Source organism: Dipodomys merriami, unplaced genomic scaffold (assembly GCF_024711535.1).
Source record: "Dipodomys merriami isolate MVZ:Mamm:240054 unplaced genomic scaffold, mDipMer1.0.p SCAF_7, whole genome shotgun sequence".
Classification (NCBI taxonomy): Eukaryota; Metazoa; Chordata; class Mammalia; order Rodentia; family Heteromyidae; genus Dipodomys; species Dipodomys merriami.
In genome coordinates, this window is record NW_027206290.1 from 57,100,331 (window position 1) to 57,112,750 (window position 12,420).

At 43.1% G+C, this 12,420-nt stretch overlaps 1 pseudogene; it reads left to right on the plus strand.

Annotated features, from left to right (window-relative positions):
* The first annotated feature begins 9,240 nt into the window (after positions 1-9,240).
* Positions 9,241-11,208, plus strand: LOC138817234 (transcriptional regulator Kaiso-like; annotated as a pseudogene).
* The last annotated feature ends 1,212 nt before the right edge of the window (positions 11,209-12,420 follow it).

The following is a 12,420-nucleotide window of genomic DNA, read 5'->3' on the forward strand; positions in this document are numbered from 1 at the left end:
ATGTGGCTTCTGATCTACCTACTCAAAGCTCTAAACAGCATATTCATTAGAATCTGGGCAGAAACACGAAGTTTTCCCAGGTTAGACCATCACATGAACTCAGGAGCAGGGGTGGGGAGCAGACCCAGGAGCTGCTATGACCTCTAGTTCTTTTTGTTTTCTTTTTTAAGGCTTCAGGGTTTGAATTCAACACCTCACGCTTACTACGTTGACATTCTACTACTTGTACTCTGCTTGCTCCTAGCCACTCTTTTAGTTATTGCTCATAGGGCCTTAGTTTTTTGTTTATTTGTTTCTTAATATATATTTTTATTGTAAAGATACTGTACAGAGGGGTTACAGTTACATGAGCAAGGTAATGAGTTCATTCCTATCGAGCATTGTTACACCCTCCTTTATTTTTCCCCTACCATCCCTTTCCTCCCCATGTTTGTTTGTTTTTGCTGGTTAATCTTATTTGCAATAGGCTACATGACTGGGACTGCATGGGATTATGTGTCACCATCTCTGACTGGGTTCAACTTTGGAATTTTCTTTTTTCTGGACACATCTCTATTATCTTCCAGTCATATAAACCTGTGGCTGAGGGAGATGGAGAAGTGTTCCACTGTGATGTAGCTCCTTATTACTTGTATTCCGAGCTTGCCACAAGGCAGGCTTCATTCCCACCAAGGGAACACCAGTAGCAATTTCAGCCTGACATGAGCATTGCAGTTACATATGCTTCAAACGGTGCTATTAGGTTTTCAAGTATAGTCTCTTCTACAGATGCTTGAAACGTTGCCCAGAGGTACCAGTAGTCAACAAGATGACAACCAAACTATTTTGCCACTGAGACCTCCTCCCATTTTCACAAACACCTCTGGGAGAGATTCGGATGAGACTTTATTGCTGTGTTCTCTCTTTTCCCATTTGAAATGGAAGAGGAAGAAGAAGGAAATTTCAGGTAAAATAACTTCATGGCCAACTTAACTGCTTCAGTTATATTTAGATTATCATAACAGGTGAGTTCTATTTTGGGGAAACTAATTAAAGATCATTAATCTGTGGAGACTCAATCTGGACAAATTAAGGTGTATGTATTCCTTCCTTTAACCACAGGCTTCTGCCACCATTTTATTGGCTTATTTTTCTTTTCTTTGCTAAAACTGCTTTCTCTAATGACAAGTCACTCCATGAAGAATAATTGTATGGTACAATTTTGAATTACATGCATAGAGAACTATTTTGAAGTTGGAACAAAACCAATCTGCTCTGATGAATTCCCATAGCATCCTATTTCAAATTGAATCAAGAGTAGTACCCAGAAGTTGAGAGTGATGATGTTACTAGTCATCAGGTTGTCAACTTGAGAATGATGGCTTAATTGGATTTTCAGTCAAACCCTGTGAAATTTGTGAATGATGGAAGGGACCAGAAATCAGCTGACTGAACTGAGGGGTTCCAGAATGTCAGATCTTCCTTATAGCCAGCCGATAGCACTTTAATGCACTTATCACAGTAGAGTTCGGCCTCTAGGCTCTGGCAGTGCTCCCTAAGGCTAACACAAGTTTCTCTAGAATGCTGACCTTTATATGTCTCTTGTAACTAAATTCCAAACATCTTTCTTTGCCTACACTCACTAACTACCCCTTTATTTGAAAATAGAGATAGTATCATAAAGACTACCTTTCCAAACTGACTTGTGTGGAAACTTGTAATTCATTGACTTGATTTTACACCTTCTCCATTGCTGGAAAGTCATGATAGATCACTGAGAGAGACAATTGGATATATGAGCAAAGGAAGATGCATCAACCATCTCCAAGTATTGAAGGTAGGAAGTGTGCAGGATACAAAATAGAATGTATGTGAAGGAGAATACAGAATGCACTGCTAGGTCAGTTTATGAAACTGTTTGATAGCATTGAGGCAGGACAAAAGAACAAGAAAGCCTTTCCTGGAGGAAAAAAAACACCAGCATGTGAAATACGTTTGAAAGGAAGTTTTCAATTGTTTGAAAGGAAGTTACTTTGCTCAAATGTCACACATTCTTTGGCACAGCTAATGTTTATGAAAGCGCTTGTCTTTCCAGTAGCCCAGTGTGCCTGTGAGTATTATTTCACTGTAAAGAACAGTCTGAGGGTTATTGCTCCTGAGATTCCATCATTCCTTCTCAGTCTTGCTTCAGGAAGAGAGGAAGTGAAGGAGGGAGGAAGAGAGAGAAAGACATAGCATCTCTACAGCTTCTTCCAAGTTGCCGGCACTATCTTTAGAGGAAATAATCCCACTAAACAATAATGCCAGTTAGTGAATTTTTGTGTTTTGTTTTGTTTTTTTGTTTTTTGTTTTTTGGTTGGTTGTGGGGTTTGAACTCTGGACCTGGGCGCTGTCCCTCAGCTCTTCAGCTCAAGGCGAGCGCTCTATCACTTGAGCTACAGCACCACTTCCGGTTTTCTGGTGGTTTATTGGAGATAGGAGTCTCACGGTCTCTCGTGCCCGGGCTGGCTTTGAACCACAATCCTCAGATCTCAGCCTCCTGAGTAGCTAGGATTACAGGCGTGAGCCACCAGCGCCCGGCAGTGAATTTTGAATTTTTTTTTTAAATGTTGTTCAATTTTCACTTTGATTGAGGTCTTAATTCTTGTTAGCTCTTTTTCTAAGAACATAAGGTAGGAGCCATGGCAAGGAGTGGCTGCCATCGTGAATTGCCTTTTTGGTGTGCTAAATTTTCTTTCAATGGCTATAGTGAGACAATTTGATCCAAACATAGGGTGCAAACCTTTACTAGGATCTTGGTTATTTATCCTTCCTTTGTAAATCAATGGGGAAGGTTGTGTTTTGATTTATAAAGTGTTTTCACTATTTCCTAGTCCTAGCCTTTAGTACACCCATGTGTAGAGATATTTTTGTTTTAGTCAAGAATTCCATATCAAAGTGTACAACAGTCCCCTGGAGGGTTAGCCGAGGGGGCAGGGGTTGGGAGGCCCGGAGTGCTCCTGGGGGACTCCTCATTTGAAGAGTTTGCTGTTTGTTGTGCATCATGGATACAGGTCTAGCTAGAAAACCCTGGTGCGATTGGGCAGCCCCGACTTCATACTCGAGGCTTGGTCCCCTCAAGAGCTCTACACCTCACTGTTACTGGCACAGTGTGCGCCATTCTCCTCCCTTGCCTTCACAGCTCAAACTGTGTTTGCTGTAGCTCCAGCTCCAGTGCAGGTGCAGCATAAAAAGTGGGTTGTGGAAGGCAAAGGAGGAGAATGGCCTTCTTCAAAGGTAAGAATCGCAGGGAGGGAAAATGCCCGCCTGTGATGGTTAAGAGCCTTGTTTAGGGCTGGGAAGGTGGCTCAGTGGGAGAGCACTTGCCTTGCATGCATGAGGCCCTGGGTTCGATTCCTCAGCACCACATAAGCAAAAAGAAAAAAAGCCGGAAGTGGTGCTGTGGCTCAAATGGTAGAGCGCTAGCCTTGAGCTGAAGAGCTGAGGGACAGCGCCCAGGCCCAGAGTTCAGGCCCCATGACCGGACCCCCCCCCCCAAAAAAAAGAGCCCTGTTTAATTGATACTCTGGTTGATAAATTGTATGATAAGGATGACACTTGCTGTACTTGAAGTCATCTACATAAATTCATGTCTTGACCGTTTCTCCAGCTCCCTTCTGCAGTGGGTTCAGTGACGGGTCAGACTACACTATGGCCATAGCTCCATGGACACATGCTTGTCCCTAAAAGAATGCCAGCTGTCTTCTTCTTCATATTTTTTGACTTGAACGTTCATCAGTACTCCACCAATCACCATGAAAGCCATCTAATTATTCGACCCATATTTTGGCTTATGACTGAGTGACAGACACATGATGTTGAACATGGGGCCCCATGTCTTCCCCTGGGAGCTCACATCAAGCAACAACTACACACTTATGTGACTACAAATCGGGACCGATGTTCTGCAGCAAAGCGGGGGGTGCTAGGAGAGCTTGTGCTAGAAGGTCTCATCCGGGCTATCCAGGCTTTCCTGTACAGGCAGCATTGGAGCTGAGACCTGAGAGATGAGGAGTGAGAAAGTTCTATGGTGGCAGACAGATGATCCAGGATGGAGCTCACCTACACAGCTATAACCTGGAGAGAATGGCAGAAGAAAGAGTGATGGATTGAAAAGAGAACCAGATGCAGATAAAATGTCCCTAGAAAAGTTTCTAGTCTGAATCATGGGAGTTAAATAATGGTTTCTTCTGGACTACCACCATTTCGGGAAGATATTCCCAGGAAAGAAAGAGAAGACCTGACAGCCAGGATTCATTCTATAAAATCACATGCAGTAAACAGAAAGGGGCTTCCCAGTTAAATAGTAAGCAATGAATAGGAGCAGGATCAGGGATTGTGAGTTTAGCCTGTCTTGTATCGTTGTGAGGCTGATGGTTCTGCTTCTGTACTGGAATGTTTTGTGCATTAGGGATTCTGACATTGGAGAGGCTCTGCCATGAAACAGTATTGTCCCCTGAGTCCGCAGATATCCAGATGTGGGGTTTCCAACTTAGGCACCTTGGTAGCTAATTGGCTCAGATGCGGTGCTTGTCCTGCCTTTGGCTCCTTCCTGTGCCTTGCTTTGGTACCAGAAGAACAAGGAGCCCCACTCAAGTGTTGCTATCTCAGAGCTCTGAGTGAGTTGTGGGCCTAGTGTCTGATTTAGAGCAGCAATTACAAAGGGGTAATGTGTTCTCCTTAATCCTAGAGTTTCCAAGAATCAAATAATCTTTACCTTCTGGGTCTAAATGATCACCACAGCCTCTCCTAAACTAATATTAGATTGTTTCTCTCATTTTTAATTGAACAGGATGCCCTATAAATTAATGTCAATATGATGTGTATGTATGGGGCCATTAATAAAACAGTCCTGTCAACCCAGTCCTGGGACTTACAGAAAAGCTCCTTTGCTTGGACATCAATGCCTTCTGACCTCCCTGAGAATGAAGTTAGTGAAGCCTGTCAGTCTCTGTTGATCACATGACTCATAGGCTGATAATCCTACCTGGCATTTCCAAACCATTTCAGCATGAACCAATAAAAAGAACTCAGCATTGTCAGGCCAAAAGGACTATTGTGCTGAATGTATTCATTTACAGGGCCATTTAGTAAACTAACTTTTCTATTTGGTGCAAGTAAAACGGTCATCCCTGTTCACCAATGACATCTCCACTAGCGGACAGACCACCACTGGCCTTGATCACACCAGTAACAGACTCCTGCAAAAACAAGAGGCCCCAGGGACAGGACAAACAATAGGAGGTAATGCAAAGTAACGGAGTGGCAGGATGTGCCCCCTACCAAGTAGCGACAAATAGCACTGCCAGTGTCTCCCAAAGAGTCACACCATGTCTCTGCACTTGGATGCTGAGGTTACACACTACAGTTCTAGCTCATGTTTTTTTTGCAGTCAGGCAGTTTACTTGTGTGCCAAAGCAAGAGTTGACTATGGTGGGTGGGACACTTTAAAAATAACCTAAGTAGCCCTTGCCCAGGCACAAATCTATTTAAGGTAAAAGCCAGAGCCAGAAGGACATGAGCTTCCTCCTAGGGACACAGTTGAGCGCTAGGTAAAGTGCCACGCCCTCTCTTTGCACTGTCTTCTTGCACAGGTGATTTTGTTTTGAGTTGGGCAGGACTCCTGGTTGACAGTTTGAAGAGCCCATGAGCAGGGGGCATCTGTAGTCTTTCTGTTACCAGTGGCCACGCCTCTTGTTACTTGCTTGAATCAGGCTTGACTGCTTGGGAGCAAAGTCTCCAGCAGCCTGCTAGTAAGACCACAATCACTGCAAATGAGGAATGGGTTGCACCTACATGAACACTAAAGCGCACAGCCTTCTGCAATTCCCAGAAATCTGTGTTGCACAGATGACAGGACAGAGGAGTGGCAGCATTTCTTTCACTTTTTTCCCTCTGTCTGTGACTGGGAAGAGATTATATCACTTACACTATCTAGGGGGACTTTCTTCCAGCTAATGGATAGGACAGAATTGCACCTGGCTAGAAAGGAAGAATCTAGTCAGGCCTGGGCAGAGTACAAATGTGAATGTGCTCTCTGGAATGAAATTCAGACTGTGTTATGAAAGCACACACACAGACACTGGGCTACACCTGTGACATCTGTGGGCTGCACTCTGCCCATGGTTACCTTGTGCAGTCTCTGATGTAAAATGATCTGTTAGTTTTACTAAAGGTAAAACAGCGTGAAGGAGGTTGTGACTCACCCAAATGACAGAGCTAATTGGGGACCGGAGTCTCAATGTCTTGTGTTAACTCCAGACCCCCTGCCACTGCTTGGATTAAAGGAAAATTCTGTCTATGGCAGTCCTGGAGAGGCAGGATATAGAAGTCACACCAGTTATTTTCATAAGAAAGAATTTAAAATAATTAGAGTTCCTTGAAAAGGAAAAGGAAAAAAAACCTCAAAGATGTCACAGAGGTAATAAGTATAGGAAGCAGCTGCTTCCCTTAGGGCTGAGGGACACGTGGGAAGAAGGTTGGAATTACTGAGACTTGGAAACATGGGGGTGGGGACCTCCCACAGCAATGAAATTGGGGTATGGACCCTTGGCACTGATATGCCTCTGAGCTGGAGACTGCCCTGCAGGCCTGTGACTCAGGTTCCTCAGGAAGGGGTGCTACATCTCTGAGAGTCAGGTCACAATGAAGCCTGTTGAAACATATTGGGCGTCTGTATTTGGGATCCAGCAGCTGCTCTTTGCAGGTTCTGCTGCCACCACCAGGGGGAAGAAGTGAGGTTGAGCCAATGCTGACAACAACAGGAAGTTATCTCATTAAAAACAAAACAAAAAGGAAGCAGACAGGAGGTGTTGCTGGGATGGTACCCTCAGGAACAGAAAACAAATAGGAGTCAGCTCTCCCTCCCCTCCCACCTGACATCTCCCGCTAGTGCCCTGTCTTGGCAGAGCCTAACAGGGAGCAGCTGGCAAAGCAGAATTAAAGTTTGCCAGGGCCAGCCCCAATATCCCAGAGCAAAGTAGAGCAGAACAGAGCAGAGAAAGGTATAGGCTTGGAACTGGGAGAGGACTGATTACTAAATGGCATACTAAGCTTTTGATTCAGCTGAAGACTGAACCTGACCTGCATCAGTTATCACTGAACTCCAAGACTGATCTAGAATCAGAAGCTGCTGCTTCCTCCCATTCCAACCACAGCCCATCACTGGCCATACTGGAGTTAGTGTTCATGCCAACTAGAGGGCATGACAATATGGCCTGGCAGTTAATCCTTAGGGCCTCTGTCCTCTGGGAATTTACTCTGTAGAGGCAGAGTGGCTTAAGAGAATGGATATTCTTCTCTGAGAGAAGCAACCATTGCCCTGTGGTGCCAGGGCATCCACATGAGAAGTGCCACAAGCTTCTGATCGCTCACTAGACTCTACCAGAGGCTAGTTGTCCTGAGATAGTAAGAGGTGAAGACTATTTGAAAGACATGAAACCAGCACCTCCATAACACATTATCCTGAGTATCAAATTACTATTGCCCCTCTCTCTCTCTCCCCTCTCTTCTCTCTCTCTCCCTTTCTCCATCTCTCCCTCAGTAACCAAGAAAGTTGCTTTAAGAAAATAAATTTAGAAGGATATGCTCTAATTCCATCACCATGTGGGGCAGAGAGATAGTCTAGGTAGACCCCAAGGGCATAAGATAAGGGTATTACTGGGACATCTGTCAAGGGAGTGAGTTAGCTTTATGGGCTGGGGTTTGGGAATCCAGAACTTATAGGTTGTTGATTATAACAATAGTTCCTTATACTCTTTGAAGCTGGCAATAACTCTGTTGTTAATCTGTACTGGTATCATTTCTATTCCTTGTGGACTCTCCACTCAAGGTGAGCAGCTTCATCTCTTCTGCTCAAGTGATTCAAAGTGCTACTCACCTGAGAAATTACTTCTCTGTGTTTATCCCCATGACAGGCACAATCAGCCATAACATTCCTGGTAGTAAGCCATGATACTGGACTTTAGAGACCTGAAGTGGCTGTTTTCCTGTCCTGAGCCCCAGAACTTGAGAATAGCTATTTCCTAATGAGAATTATTGTCCCATAGCAAACACAGGAGGTATAATCTTGGTCTTATTTTTCCCACTCACTCTGCTTGATCTTTCTGTGGGTAGTCCAGTTCTACTGAGTCATGCTATATAAGGACTGTTGTCCTGTTTGAGTTGTTCTCTGCCTATCTTTGTCAGGAAGCAGACCCTAGAGGAGTAGGAGAGGGAAGAGGAGAAGAGTGGGTATTGGATATAAGATTGATATAAGAAATAAGTTCTGGAAGTGGTGCTGTGGCTAAAGTATTATAGTGCTCATCTTGAACTGAGGTGCTCAGGGACAGTGTCCAGGCCCAGAGTTCAAGCCCCATGACTGACAAAAAAAAAAAAAAAAAGTTCAGGAAGACAAGTAGGCAAACAGCATAGTATCATACACATGCAAAAATAATAACTCAGATGGACCAGAGTTGTATTTTTGCAGTCCAAACTTACCTAAATAGAAATACCCCACAATTTCTAGTAAGTTATGTCTCAGTAAACCCACTGTTAGTTGAAAATATACAATGTTGGAAAATGCATGTGATACATGGAACTCAGCATTCCAGCTTAGCAACACAGCCCACCTGGGAGTGTCAGTTCCTTCCCCTGTGGTCACATGACTTGGAGCTGCTTGAGGAAAAATGTGGTACCTATCACCAGCCTGGAGAAAGATCCAACTCAAAATCCCAAGTATCCTTTTTTTAAAAAATTGCCTTTGTATTGTCTTTGGACCATCGTCAAGTTGGAAAATTATGAGTCACAACGTTAAGTCAAGAACCATCTATAGGCCAAACAGTGCCCCAGCTTCCCAGTGTCTCCTGCCAAGAGCAGGAAGGTGGAGGGTGGACCAGCTCCTGTGAAGCCGGGTTGCAGGAGGTGGCCTACTGGACAGATTCCGAAGGCACTGGGATGAGGAAGGCGCGCCTGGTTCGGAGCGCCTGGGCCTCGCCCTGGGCCCTCTGTCCTCTGTCTGGGGTGGATGTGGGGGGTGGGTGGGGAAGGGGGACGGTGCAGGCAGCTGTGAGGTGGCCAGCCACTGCATTGACTTCGCCAGAGACTGAAGCGACCTTTAAAGCAGCAGCAGCTGCAGCAGAATCGCCAGGGAGTCGACCTTTCTGCGCCCTGCAGAGGAGAAGCAGCAGCAGCAGCAGCAGCAGCCGGGGTGGAGAAGGCGGCCTTGACGACTGGGAAGCAGGCATGGAGAGCAAAAATCTGATTTCTGCTACAGACATTCAATACCCTGGCAGTCTGCTTAATTCCTTGAATGAACCATGTAGCCACGGAGTCTTCTGTGATGTTACTGTTATTGTGGAAGATGGAAAATTTCGGGCCCATAGGAATATTCTTTTAGCTTCCAGTACATACTTCCATCTGCTCTTCTCATTGCTGGTCAGGTTGTTGAGCATCCTCAGAGCAGAGATCTTTGCAGATAGTCTCAATTACATCTACAGCTCTAACATGATTCGTGTTGGAGCAGATTTACTTGCTGAGTTGATTAAATCAGGCCAGTTGTTTGCAGTGAAATTTATAGCAGAGCTGGGTGTCCCACTGTCACAGGTTAAAGGCCTGTTGATTCCAGTGATAAAAACTTTGTCATAGAAAAGTCAAAAGATGCAACCCGAGACAATGGGGCTACGAACATGCCTATTATAACAGAGTCTTTTTCATTATCTGCTGAAGATTATGAAACAAAAAAAAATCATTGTTCCTGATTCATATGATGATGATGATGATGTCATTTTCTGTGCTGAAATTTTGACTGCAAAGGAGACTTTGCCGAATAACAATGAAGTGACACAGGTCCAGCCTAAACCAGGCCCTGTTGATGTTTCTGATGTGGCACCTTGTGCCAGTCATACCTCTCCCCCTTTAACAAGTATCACACCTACTCTGAAGTCTTCCACTCCTGTGAATCAGGCAACTCTGAACCAAATACAAGGAAGTGAAAATTTGTTTGTATCTTCAGCTCCAACGCATCTGACTCCCAACATTATTTTGTTAAGTCAGACACCGCTTACTGCCCCTCCAATTGCCAATTATTCACTTACTAATCATGTCACCTCCTGTCAACTTGCTTGTACAGAATCAGCAGACACCAAACAGTGCTGTTTTAACAGAAAACAAGATCAGTGAAAAAGTGAAGGAGGAAATTATAGATGATGACAATGTTACTATTAGCTCCAGTCCAGACTCAGCAGTCAGTAATACATCTTTGGTCCCACGGAGGTGAGACCTCCCAGAATGCTACTATTGATAGATCATTGTTACAGAATACGCAGATTCCTACAGAACCAACTTCACATTCTTTAAAAGTTCCAGATATAATTACTAGAAACACTAATGATCCAAGCTGAGGATCAAAATATCTCATGGAGGGGCAGAAGATCATTACTTTAGATAAGCCACTGAAATTGAACGACTATCCACTGGTTGCAAGGTTTATGCTAATACTGGTGTAGATACTTACAGTGATCCCTGTCAAAGATGACTCTGATGAGGGAGAGGACAAAGTTGATAATGAACTATCAAAAATATCTTACAGTGAGTCTACAAGCAAACGTATGAAAGTAAAGCATGATGATCACTATGAGTCAATAGTAGATGGAAGGGTCTGTTATATCTGCATTGTACACAAAAGGTCATATGTCCGTCTGAAAAGCTTGCGAAGGTATTTTAACATTCATTCTTGGGAAAAGAGGTATTCTTGCTGTTACTGTGAGAAAGTATTTCCTCTTGCAGAATATCGCACAAAGCATGAAATTCACCATACGGGGAGCAAAGGAATCAGTGATTGGTGTGTGGCAAAACTTTCATCAACTATCATTTCATATCTTTGCACATAAAGTCAGTTCACAGTCAAGATCCTTCTGGGAACTCAAACTTTATCATTTACATCCATGCGAGTCTTTACAGATCAGACAGGATGCATACCTTTCTGATAAGTCAGACACTATCCCTGTCATGGTATTGGTTATAAGGTTGATGCTGGAAAAGAACTGCCAATAGGGACTAATCTACTCAGAACAAACCAATGGACTGGGAAGATATTTTTATTCAGCAGAAAAATTATTCAGTTTTTAAACAGAATGTAACAGATGGCAGTACTGAGTTTGAATTTATAATATGAGTCTTATTGAACATCTTTGAAATATCAGTTAGTTGTAGGTTGGATTAAGGGGTAGAGATTACAAAAGACCTGTAAAACAAATGAAGGTGAATACAGGTGAATCTGACAGCGCATCCTCTAAAAGTAGTCTAGCTGAATTGTTTGTTAATGGTGTTTAGAAGCCATCATCTCTGAAAGTTTGAATAAGGTTGAAAAGTTGTGCCTGCAAGCATCTATTTAGTTATCTTTCAGCTCATTTCAAAGAAAAAATTAAAAAATTCCGAGAGATAGTTTCTTGGATAGAATTTGAAAGTCTCAATATGTTTTGAAAATCACTAGAGTTAGTAGCATATCCTGGTATATTTTACAATTTCCCCCTTTCATATTAGCACTTTACTGCTCAGTTCCCAGTTTTCTTTTTGGTTTTTTTTTTTTTTAACATCAAAACTATAAATGTTGCATGGCTAGTGAAGATCTCCCAATCTGTGGGCTTTCTATTAATCTTGCTACTATGCCCTTTGCCATGCAGAAGCTCTACAATTTAATGCAATCCTATTTATCCAACATTTCTTTGATTTGTTGGATTTCTTGGTCCTTATTAAGAAAATTTCCGATGTGCCAAGGAGCCCTAGAGTTTCTGCTATTCTTTCCTGTAATGTTTTCAGGTGTCTGCTTTGACTTCAGTGTCTTTAATCCATTTGGAGTTGATACTGGTGCAGGGTGCTATATAAGAATCTAACTTTAGTTTTCTACAGGTGTTTAACCAATTTTGCCAGCACCATTTATGAAGAGGTTGTCTTTTTTCTGTCCTATTTTTTGGCTCCCTGATTGAAGATTTAGGTGGCCACATTTCTGGGTCTTTAAAAAAAAAAGACCATAAACTTGTGTTGTGTCTTGCATTTTGCATTAAAAAGTAAAGGACTATCACACATTGTTCTAGAAAATTTCAGAATAAATCTCTACTTCATTGTGAAAAAAGAACCATCTACACCACAATATAATCCTCAAGAAGTGTAACGAACATTTAATACGTGCTTGCATTAATACCTCACTGCTTTACGAAGCCACAGTGGCTGGGTTGCCATTTGTCTGTCTTCCCCTAAAATAGATGCTATCCAGGAAGCTCAGAGCACTTCATTTATTTTCATTACATTTCCTGGCGTCAGTGACAGATGATCTGCTCATCGTTGTGGGGGGTGACAAGCTGTTGAAAGTACAGTACATACATTTGATCACAAAGAAAGCTTTATCTTGTTTGTAGTGAAGGCGCC